We start from the raw sequence: 10,594 nt of genomic DNA, 5'->3' as shown, positions 1-10,594 counted from the left end.
ACATCAATTTATGGGATAAAAATACAATATTTTTACTCTATCACTCACAGCACGAAATCTGATACATGCAAATAGTATTAAAAAAACAAAAAGTGTATATTTACTGTATTTTTATTAGAGAATCGTGTTTGAATAGCATTTTGCAGACAGGAATGGCTCTAAACCAATGGTACCCCATCCATGTGGGAAAACGGAATTCCTGTTGTTACGGCAGGACGTTTTAACAGTTAGGGACCGTCCGATCATAATCATATGGCTGAGATTGTTTTTAATAATTTTATAAATGAATTGTTCTGATTCGTCTGATCAGATAATGGATGGCTAAGATGCAAAACAGTATGAAAACTGCGTGATTTCTAACAGCGAGAAATCCAGATCCATCCATGTGCAAGCCCTACCACAACTTAAAAGTAATGTAAAGTGTAACCTACCAAGAAATTAAAGTTCCAACCAATAGTAATGGAAAATATACACGTGCTTTCAAAAAACCAAACTAAACAACCATTTCAAAAAATAAACTTGTTGCTAGTTCACAGTTTTAGTTGAGTTAGAAAACATTTGATTCCATTCCACCACACTAGCAACAAAAGAGAACAGATCTACTTTCTTTGTTGTCCTAAAAAACACACGTGCGGCCGCCAAAGTTGAAGAGGTCCAAATCCAAACCCAATTAGTGGAGAGGATTCAAAAATCATTAGTAAGTTATAGAATGACTCTTACATGTTAAGTATTTCTATTTTGATATATAATGAAGGATCTAGAATGAATTATATAGATTACCTTCCACGCCTATAAATATGTAATATATCATGATTCATTTGTAAATTATCTATGTGAAGAGCAATACAATTTATTCTTGCTTTAACTCTTCACTATTTGCTACTACTATCTTTCAACTATCAACTAAAGTCTTTTACACTATCTAACTATATTCTAAACTAACACTACTACATCAACTAATAACCGTTATGGCGGCGGAAATATTACTTGGAGGTGTTGTTGGAGCTGCGATGGGGGAGATAGCGAAAGGTGCTATCCAAACAATACAAAATGGTCGACAATTTGGTCCAACTCTTGTCTCTTCCTCAATGTTACATATAGGACACAAATTTACTTGAAATAAACCTCAATGGGAAAACATAGTTTTTAGTTGGAAGAGCATTATGGAAAGCTGGCTAAATAAAAACTTTATTTTGTGGTTACAAATACAAAAGAAAAAAAATAAATAATATGATTTGATGTTTTTTGAGTGTGTGATAAAAAATATGACCCAAAAATCTAATTAACCAAGAAGGTGTGTTATTTAGTCAAAAATAAATAAAAAAGGCGTATTATATCAACATCAATTTATGGGATAAAAATACAATATTTTTACTCTTTCACTCACAGCACGAAATCTGATACATGCAAATAGTATTAAAAAAACAAAAGGTTTAAATGCACTTTTGATCCCCCTATTTTCAAAAAAATGAAGTTTTGGTCCCACTATTTAAAAAACCAACTTTTTAGTCCCCCAATTTTAATTTTTTTTGAGTTTTGATCCCCCATCCCATTTTAGGGCTAATTTTGTTGATGTGGCATTGTCATTAATGCGTATCAGCGTCCACGTGGACAAATTTAATATACATGTCATTATTTATTTTTAATTCAATAAAACTTATTTTATAAAATATTTTAATTATTAAAATTATCGTATTTTTTAAAAAGAAATCAATAAAAAAATAATTCAAAAACATAAAAAATCACACCAAACAATCTATAGTCTCCATCATCATCATCCACTTATCCAGTTATCCTACTCTTCTTACCAACCCAGAAAACAAAATAATCACGTTTCAGCATCATCATCGTAAACTCATTAAAATAAAAAATCCCAAAATTCACAATGAAACGCACCGTTTAATATTTAATAATAATAATAATAATAATAATAATAAAAAAATAAATAAATAAATAAATAAAGAAATAACACGGAACCGCACCGCCATTGTTTGTCTCACGTTTCCATTTCCTCTTCACTTTCTATTTCTCAGTTCCAACACTTCACCTTCATTTCAAGTTCAATTTTTCCACTTCTTTCATTCAAAAATCACCAATTTCTCCCATAAACCATACACTCTAGAAGAAAATTTTACATATAAGCAAAGCAATCTCAGCCCTTCAAGTAATTTTGGATATGATTTTGGGGTTGGGGTTAGTGCTCAAAGGAAGAAGAAGAGAACCCATCTCTTGAAAGTTGTTCATGGATACTCCTTGAGGTAAAACTTTATGATTCATAAAAATTTAGAAATGATATCTATCTTGGATGAGTAGTGGAACTAGTATAGATAGTAAAAATCTTAGATTTTCATGAGTCCCTTTCAAACTCTAACTCTAACAAGTTGGGGGTTTGTATAATTCTCTAATCTACTGGTAGTGTGATCTTAAATAAGTTTCACCAGAGCTGAAATTATTGTATGATGTTCAGATTCAGTGGAAATTGCTTCGGTGATCATTCCGGAAGGCATTGCTAGGAACGAAGTTGATTCGTCATAGTTGTGAGTTGATAATGATCATTACTACTTATTTTAACTACTATTATCAATTTTATGTTACTTATTTTCTATGTTAAAGTATTTATAAAATTGGGGAACACACCCTTTGAACATTTTCTCGTCATTGTTATATAATTTCTAAGTCATCAAATTAACTATACTCTATTTGGACTTATCCATGACTTGTTGAGCAAATGGATTCAAAATTATGGTTTGATTGTGTTTAATTTAACATAAGTTTGGAATTGTTGTTAAAACATGGTTTTAGTGGAATGTATTTTGAATTCACGGTTTTGACCATTTAGCCGTTAACGAGAATAACGATCTAGGTGCACCTAGTTATATGATATCAAGGAGAAAAGGGCTATCCGTTAGATGGAGCCGCCCCTAAGTGAAAGGTCGCTCTTAGGAGGAAAGGGCTATCAACGAGATGGAGCCGTCTCTTGATTCTATCGTAACAAATTCTTTTTATTTGGTTGGATGAGGATGCATTTTCGTAATCGAGGAGAAAAGGGCTATCCGTTAGATGGAGCCGCCCCTAAGCGAAAGGCCGCGCTTAGGAGGAAAGGGCTATCAACGAGATGGAGCCGTCTCTCGATTCTTTCGTAAGGAATCTTTTTTATTTGATTGGATTTCTATATTTTTCTTATTTAATTTCAAACTCTATAATGATTTGAATCGAATATTATTTATATTACCTAATTACTACTTTACAAGAATTGTTACAAGCTTTCTAAAAATCAAATGCTCGTGCCTTGTGTGTTTCCCATCTAGTTGGTAGTGGTTGTTATCTCTCACTAAGTCCTTGTGACTTACCCCTTCATCTTCTATTTTTTTTTTTTCAGATTCAAAGTCAGCTGAGTAGGGGTTTCTAGCAGATATTGAGAGTCGTCAGTATCATTCTTTTGGTAGGCTTCCTTGATGAAATGTTACTTTGAGTATATGTATATTTTGAGTTGATCAAATATCTGCAGCTATCTTGAGTCTAGGAATCTTTTGTGTTGAAATGTATAAATTTAAACATGTATATTTTGAAACTTCTGACTTAATGATGTATATGCTGCAAACAGGATTTATTTTGATTTGGAAATATTATATTTATTGTTTGTTAAATTTGGTCATTAGGCTTGCCGGACTAGTATTAGTTCGTGCGCCGGTCACGATTGGAATTGGGTCGTGACAAAGTTGGTATCAGAGCTCGGTTATAGGTCCTAATAGCTGCAGACATAGAATGAGAATAGATTCTTGCTAGTAAATTGTGAACCGCGGCACAATTTACTCGTAAGAAGCTATTAGCATTCTATGGTAGTCTCACTTGTTGTCCAATCCAGTGATCTCTTTTGGTCTTTGATTTGTCTCCCTCTGTCGTGTTGTCCAATCCAATGATCTCTTTTCTTTCATTTGGCGAGGATGCCACCCACCACTAGATCTCCACTAGAAGTGAAGTTTGTTCCTTATGGTTTACTTCCCAACCTAGTTAAAGAGGTTATGATTCATACGTACTCGTTGTCGATTTAAAGTAGATGATCGAGGATGCGGCCTTCATGTCGACGGACGTTGTTGGTTGTAGTAGTAGTAGTTAGTGTTGAGGTGCCTAGAAGAAGACGAATATTGCTAAAGGTATTGCAACAACTTATTGTGATTGTTTTTGAGAAGTAGCATGATAATGATAATCTAAGACAAACAAATCTTGATGGGCCACAAGTAGTTAGCCAGGGTGAGTACTAGACGATAACCCCATCTAGAGAGATTGATGTTGATATAGAGAAATTCATGATACTTAAATCCTTACCTTTTCTACGTCTAGTGTGCGTGAGGATCCACTTAAATTCATTGACTATCTAGAGAGGTTATAAAAAGCATTAGGATGCTCAGATATAAGGGCGGTGAAGTTGACATCATTTAAGTTGGAGGTTTTGGTATATGACTTGTTTGATACACTTACATGTACAAATAGGATCATCGACGTTGGCATGGAGTGAGATCTCTTGATTGTTTATGATTTGTTTTCTTCTAGAAAGTGTTGGAGATGGTTTAAATTATGACTATGAGAGATTTAAACAAACCGAGGTTATGTCAATTTCAAAGAACAAAATCTGTTTTACATTGCTTTCAAGGCACGCTTCTCACCCTATCGTATAAGATATGCATAAAGTGATTCATCAGAGAATTAAGGGAATACTTAAGTTGATCTGTGGTTGGGTCTAATTGTGAAACTTTGCGGAGGTTTTGAGTTTGACACTTCAGGTTTGGCAACAAAAGCTTAAGGACGGTAGTAAATGAGATTCTCTCTCGCAAGAAACGTGTTGAATGATCATATTGTAATTATTCTTATCGTGGTGAAGTTCTATTTGATCATTAGGGACAACACATATTAGTATCACAAGAGAGATAGTTCTAGTAGACAAATTTTTACACAGTGTAGAGTCGTAGATTAGATTATGGGGCATATAGATAATTCACTTTTCCTTAGAATAATTTTGACTCTAAAGGTTGATTTCAATCTGATTTTTTTTTTCAAATAGGGTAAAATGTACTTTCAATGTGGTCGAGTATGCAATAACAGGAGGGGTCGTCCTTGGCAGCTACGACACAACTATTATCTAGTCATGAATTAACAATAGTAGCTTTAGTATAGATTATGACAGGATGTTGAGTGTGAATGGGTTGTTCTTCCATCATGTCATCATAGTCTATTATAACAAGGTAGTGATAATTAAGATGCCGAGTAATAACTTTCTCTAGCTTTTCAAGGAAAATGCGGTTAGTTACCATATAAATTAATATCATGTTTATGAGTTAACAATTTATTTAAAGAGATTGTCAAGGATAATTGGTTTTGATCATGGATATACAAGTGGGAAAATAAATAAATAAATAAATTCATAAATAGTTCCAAAAACGAGTGAGTTTCCTAATGTTTTTCCTGAAGAATTTCCTAGATTGCCTCATGATAAGAATATTAAGATCTCTATAAACTTGGTTCCTAACACTCAACGACATCCATACCTCTTGATCAAATAGTTCGCATAACTTTAAGTGTTAAGGGAGAAGCTATATGATTTTCTCAATAAGATATTTATTAGTCCAACTTCTTTTCCTTGGGAAGCCCTGATATTGTTTATAGGGAAGAAAGATGAACCCATGTGATATTGTGTGGTAGAGAATCGAATAGTAGGGTAGTAACGAGTGAATATTGTTTACTTTGAATTGACGAGTTGTTTGATAACTTCAAGAAGTTAAGTGTTTTGTCTAGGATTGATTTGCGGTCTAGGCATCACCAATTAAAGGTTGAGAGGGGTTTTATTTCAATGAAAACTCTTTGCACATACTATGAGCATTATATAATTCTGGTTATGTCTTTTGAGTTTACTAATGCTCTAACATCTTTATGGATATTTGATAGAGTTAGGATAACGGTCATAAACCTGAGAGTTTTCACATCAAGATTGTACCGAAGACCTACTAGGATTGAAAAATTTCTTTTCAAGTCTCAAAATTCTACCTTTTCTTATGAGTCACCAAAATAAAATAAAAAAAATAAAAAAAATAAAAAATTACTTATCTGTGAATTCCTAAGCAATAGAAACATGCGGAAAACCACCTATTAACTCTGCATTGGTTAGTAGCTTCTAGGCTATTAACATATTTATCAGTAAAATTTAGGCCTTGATAAGGATATTATTAAACTCGAAATTTAATATTCCTTGATTTAGGAATACATTTGGATTGAGTATGTCTAGGCTTGGTTGGCAGACTTTTAAGATGTAAATTAAATATGAAGTAGGTGCTTTATTTATATAACATGAATACTAGTTATAATAGAATGATGCCCTGTGATAGTCATTCAAGGTGATTAACTTATGGAATGAATGAAACAAGTATTTTTTTATTTATAAGCTCTTGAAGACCAATTTTTAAACCTCTCAATACTTCTTACTATATGTTTCTTGGGTTATTAGATCATGAGTTGATAAATTAAAACAGTAGAGAATAAATTAGGTGAGTATTATGGAATACGGTCATAAACTACTTACCAAACAAATCAGAGTTGCGCAACGGAAGCATGTTGAGTGGGAAAAAAAAATTTGTTATTTTGGTTTGCGAGAGTAGAGAAACTGCTTTTGAACTTGATTTTGAAAAGCAAGTTAGGGTCTGCGTGGGTCATGTAGCAAATGTATATACAACTATTATCCTATACATTTATTGGTGGAAAGGAGATTTTGATATGCTGCAATGATTATAGTTAAAGCAGGGTGTCAAATAAAACTAGAAGTGTGCGTGAAGTGCTACCCCCAAAACCTCCATACATCATTGTTCAAGACATAATTTAAGTTCGGTACCTTTAATTTTATGTTCAATTCCCTGTGTGTTTTGTTTGAAAGTAATGTTGCAACCTTATATAAGTTCTTGTTGGGGGTGGTCTTACAGATGTCACAAGAGTGAGAACCTTGAGTATATTGTTTTAATGATTGTAAGATGTGAAAGTATGATTCCAAATGCCTAAAGTAATAGACCATTGAACTAAAAGAGATGTGATTCTAAGGTCTATTGTTGAATTTTAGTTAGTTACAGCAAGAATGCTAGTGGAATTGTGCCAACAGTAGACCATTTTACATACAAGCAACAGTAGAAACTTTAAACCATCCGTAGATCATTATGTTAAGATTTATTTAAACGAGATCCTTTCTTTACATGGTATGTCAATCTCTACTATCTCTGACAACATGGCTTGCTCAGTTGCCTGCTCCGTTTTAGATGTCTATCAGAAATAGGAACCCGTTTGAATCTTAGTACAATCATTATCCTAGGACCGATGGTTAATTTGTCAAAACTATAAAAAACATAGAGGATATGTTTCGTGCTTGTGTTCTTATTATTAGAGGAAGTTGACCAATGTTTTTCTATGATGGAAATTTCGTATAAATAGTTACGAATCTAGTATTAAAGTGGCGCCTTTGAGGCATTATATGTAGACAATGTATGTCTTTGATAGTATGATTGGATGTTGGCTAGTCTAAACTAGTGGGCCTAGAGTTGATTCAACATATTTTTGAAAAGGTTAAGATTTTCTAAGAGTTGTTTAATGACAATTCAAAGTAGGAAAAGTCTTACTCTAATCAGAGATGTCGCCCTTATGGTTCACAGTGGGAGAGCATGCATGTATTCCTACATGTTTCACCAATGTAGGGTGTATTGTGGTTTGGCAGAAGGGGGAAAATTAGTTTAAGGTTCAATGGAATGTTAGAGTTTCGGTAGAGATTCGAACTTCTAGCTTATCACTTGGCACTTCGACCAGATCTCTCGATAGTCCGTACGGTATTTTATATAAATTCGAGGACGAATTTCTTTAAGGGGGGAAGACTGAAACGCACCGTTTAATATTTAAAAATAATAATAATAATAATAATAAAATAAATAAATAAATAAAGAAATAACACGGAACCGCACCGCCATTGTTTGTCTCACGTTTCCATTTCCTCTTCACTTTCTATTTCTCAGTTCCAACACTTCACCTTCATTTCAAGTTCAATTTTTCCACTTCTTTCATTCAAAAATCACCAATTTCTCCCATAAACCATACACTCTAGAAGAAAATTTTACATATAAGCAAAGCAATCTCAGCCCTTCAAGTAATTTTGGATATGATTTTGGGGTTGGGGTTAGTGCTCAAAGGAAGAAGAAGAGAACCCATCTCTTGAAAGTTGTTCATGGATACTCCTTGAGGTAAAACTTTATGATTCATAAAAATTTAGAAATGATATCTATCTTGGATGAGTAGTGGAACTAGTATAGATAGTAAAAATCTTAGATTTTCATGAGTCCCTTTCAAACTCTAACTCTAACAAGTTGGGGGTTTGTATAATTCTCTAATCTACTGGTAGTGTGATCTTAAATAAGTTTCACCAGAGCTGAAATTATTGTATGATGTTCAGATTCAGTGGAAATTGCTTCGGTGATCATTCCGGAAGGCATTGCTAGGAACGAAGTTGATTCGTCATAGTTGTGAGTTGATGATGATCATTACTACTTATTTTAACTACTATTATCAATTTTATGTTACTTATTTTCTATGTTAAAGTATTTATAAAATTGGGGAACAAACCCTTTGAACATTTTCTCGTCATTGTTATATAATTTCTAAGTCATCAAATTAACTATACTCTATTTGGACTTATCCATGACTTGTTGAGCAAATGGATTGAAAATTATGGTTTGATTGTGTTTAATTTTACATAAGTTTGGAATTGTTGTTAAAACATGGTTTTAGTGGAATGTATTTTGAATTCACGGTTTTGACCATTTAGCCGTTAACGAGAATAAAAATCTAGGTGCACCTAGTTATATGATATCAAGGAGAAAAGTGCTATCCGTTAGATGGAGCCGCCCCTAAGTGAAAGGCTGCTCTTAGGAGGAAAGGGCTATCAACGAGATGGAGCCGTCTCTTGATTCTATCGTAACAAATTCTTTTTATTTGGTTGGATGAGGATGCATTTTCGTAATCGAGGAGAAAAGGGCTATCCGTTAGATGGAGCCGCCCCTAAGCGAAAGGCCGCGCTTAGGAGGAAAGGGCTATCAACGAGATGGAGCCGTCTCTCGATTCTTTCGTAAGGAATCTTTTTTATTTGATTGGATTTCTATATTTTTCTTATTTAATTTCAAACTCTATAATGATTTGAATCGAATATTATTTATATTACCTAATTACTACTTTACAAGAATTGTTACAAGCTTTCTAAAAATCAAATGCTCGTGCCTTGTGTGTTTCCCATCTAGTTGGTAGTGGTTGTTATCTCTCACTAAGTCCTTGTGACTTACCCCTTCATCTTCTATTTTTTTTTTTCAGATTCAAAGTCAGCTGAGTAGGGGTTTCTAGCAGATATTGAGAGTCGTCGGTATCATTCTTTTGGTAGGCTTCCTTGATGAAATGTTACTTTGTATATGTATATTTTGAGTTGATCAAATATATGCAGCTATCTTGAGTCTAGGAATCTTTTGTGTTGAAATGTATAAATTTAAACATGTATATTTTGAAACTTCTGACTTAATGATGTATATGTTGCAAACAGGATTTATTTTGATTTGGAAATATTATATTTATTGTTTGTTAAATTTGGTCATTAGGCTTGCCGGACTAGTATTAGTTCGTGCGCCGGTCATGATTGGAATTGGGTCGTGACACACAACCTCTAATTTATTAAACCTAAGAAAAAACAAACAATCACAATATGGACATGGTCCTTTTTGATTCAAATCAATCTATTGCATATTGAAAGCAAGTTTTGTGTTTCAAGACCCTCCAACTTTCATCATCATCCAACTTTCTATAAAACCAATCTAGAATTCAACTTCAAACTTAAAAACAATTTATGAGTTTTCATTCAAACTCATCCAAAGTCATAGATAGTTTAAAGAGTATGAGTAATTTCTATTGAATCACAAAATTATCTCTAATTTATTTTCGTTTTTAAAAATCCAGAAATTGTTGAGTTTGAATGAAAACCATAGGATTGGTGAAATCCATAAGGAAGATTCTCTCAGATGGTGAATAAAATTCTAGTAGTTGAAGGTTTGATAATTAAGGTTTCAGATTTCATATTTTATAAGATTTAACAATTATTATTTTAGTTGAAAATATTTTATAAATAAAGATTTATTGAATTTAAAAATATATAATAATGACATGGATATTAAATTTGTCCACATGAATGTTGCCACATCATTGGTTACAAGGCCACATCAACAAAATTAACCCCAAAATGGGATGGGGGATCAAAACTCAAAAAAAAATGAAAATAGGGGGACTAAAAAACTGATTTTTAAAATAGGGGGACCAAAACTTCATTTTTTTGAAAATAGAGGGACCAAAAATGCATTTAAGCCAAAACAAAAAATGTATATTTATTGTATTTTTATTAGAGAATCGTGTTTGAATAGCATTTTGCAGACAAGAATGGCTCTAAACCAATGGTACCCATCCATGTGGGAAAACGGAATTCCTGTTGTTACAGCAGGACGTTTTAACAGTTAGGGACCGTCCGATCATAATCATATGGCTG

At 33.0% G+C, this 10,594-nt stretch overlaps 1 long non-coding RNA gene across 2 annotated transcripts; it reads left to right on the top strand.

Moving 5' to 3' along the window:
• Positions 1–1,904: 1,904 nt before the first annotated feature.
• LOC123908356 lies at positions 1,905–9,623 on the top strand. 2 transcript variants are annotated; one of them, XR_006809602.1, is made up of 5 exons: positions 1,905–2,258; positions 2,468–2,537; positions 3,380–3,442; positions 8,471–8,540; positions 9,382–9,612. It is a non-coding gene; the product is annotated as an uncharacterized LOC123908356 (long non-coding RNA). The 2 variants fall into 2 exon arrangements; XR_006809601.1 differs by lacking the exons at positions 1,905–2,258; positions 2,468–2,537; positions 3,380–3,442 and adding an exon at positions 7,951–8,261 and having other exon boundaries at positions 9,382–9,623.
• The last annotated feature ends 971 nt before the right edge of the window (positions 9,624–10,594 follow it).

This window comes from Trifolium pratense, linkage group LG2 (genome assembly GCF_020283565.1).
Source record: "Trifolium pratense cultivar HEN17-A07 linkage group LG2, ARS_RC_1.1, whole genome shotgun sequence".
NCBI lineage: Eukaryota > Viridiplantae > Streptophyta > Magnoliopsida > Fabales > Fabaceae > Trifolium > Trifolium pratense.
The sequence above is the reverse complement of the archived record's forward strand: the minus strand, read 5'-3'. Positions and strand labels throughout refer to the sequence as shown.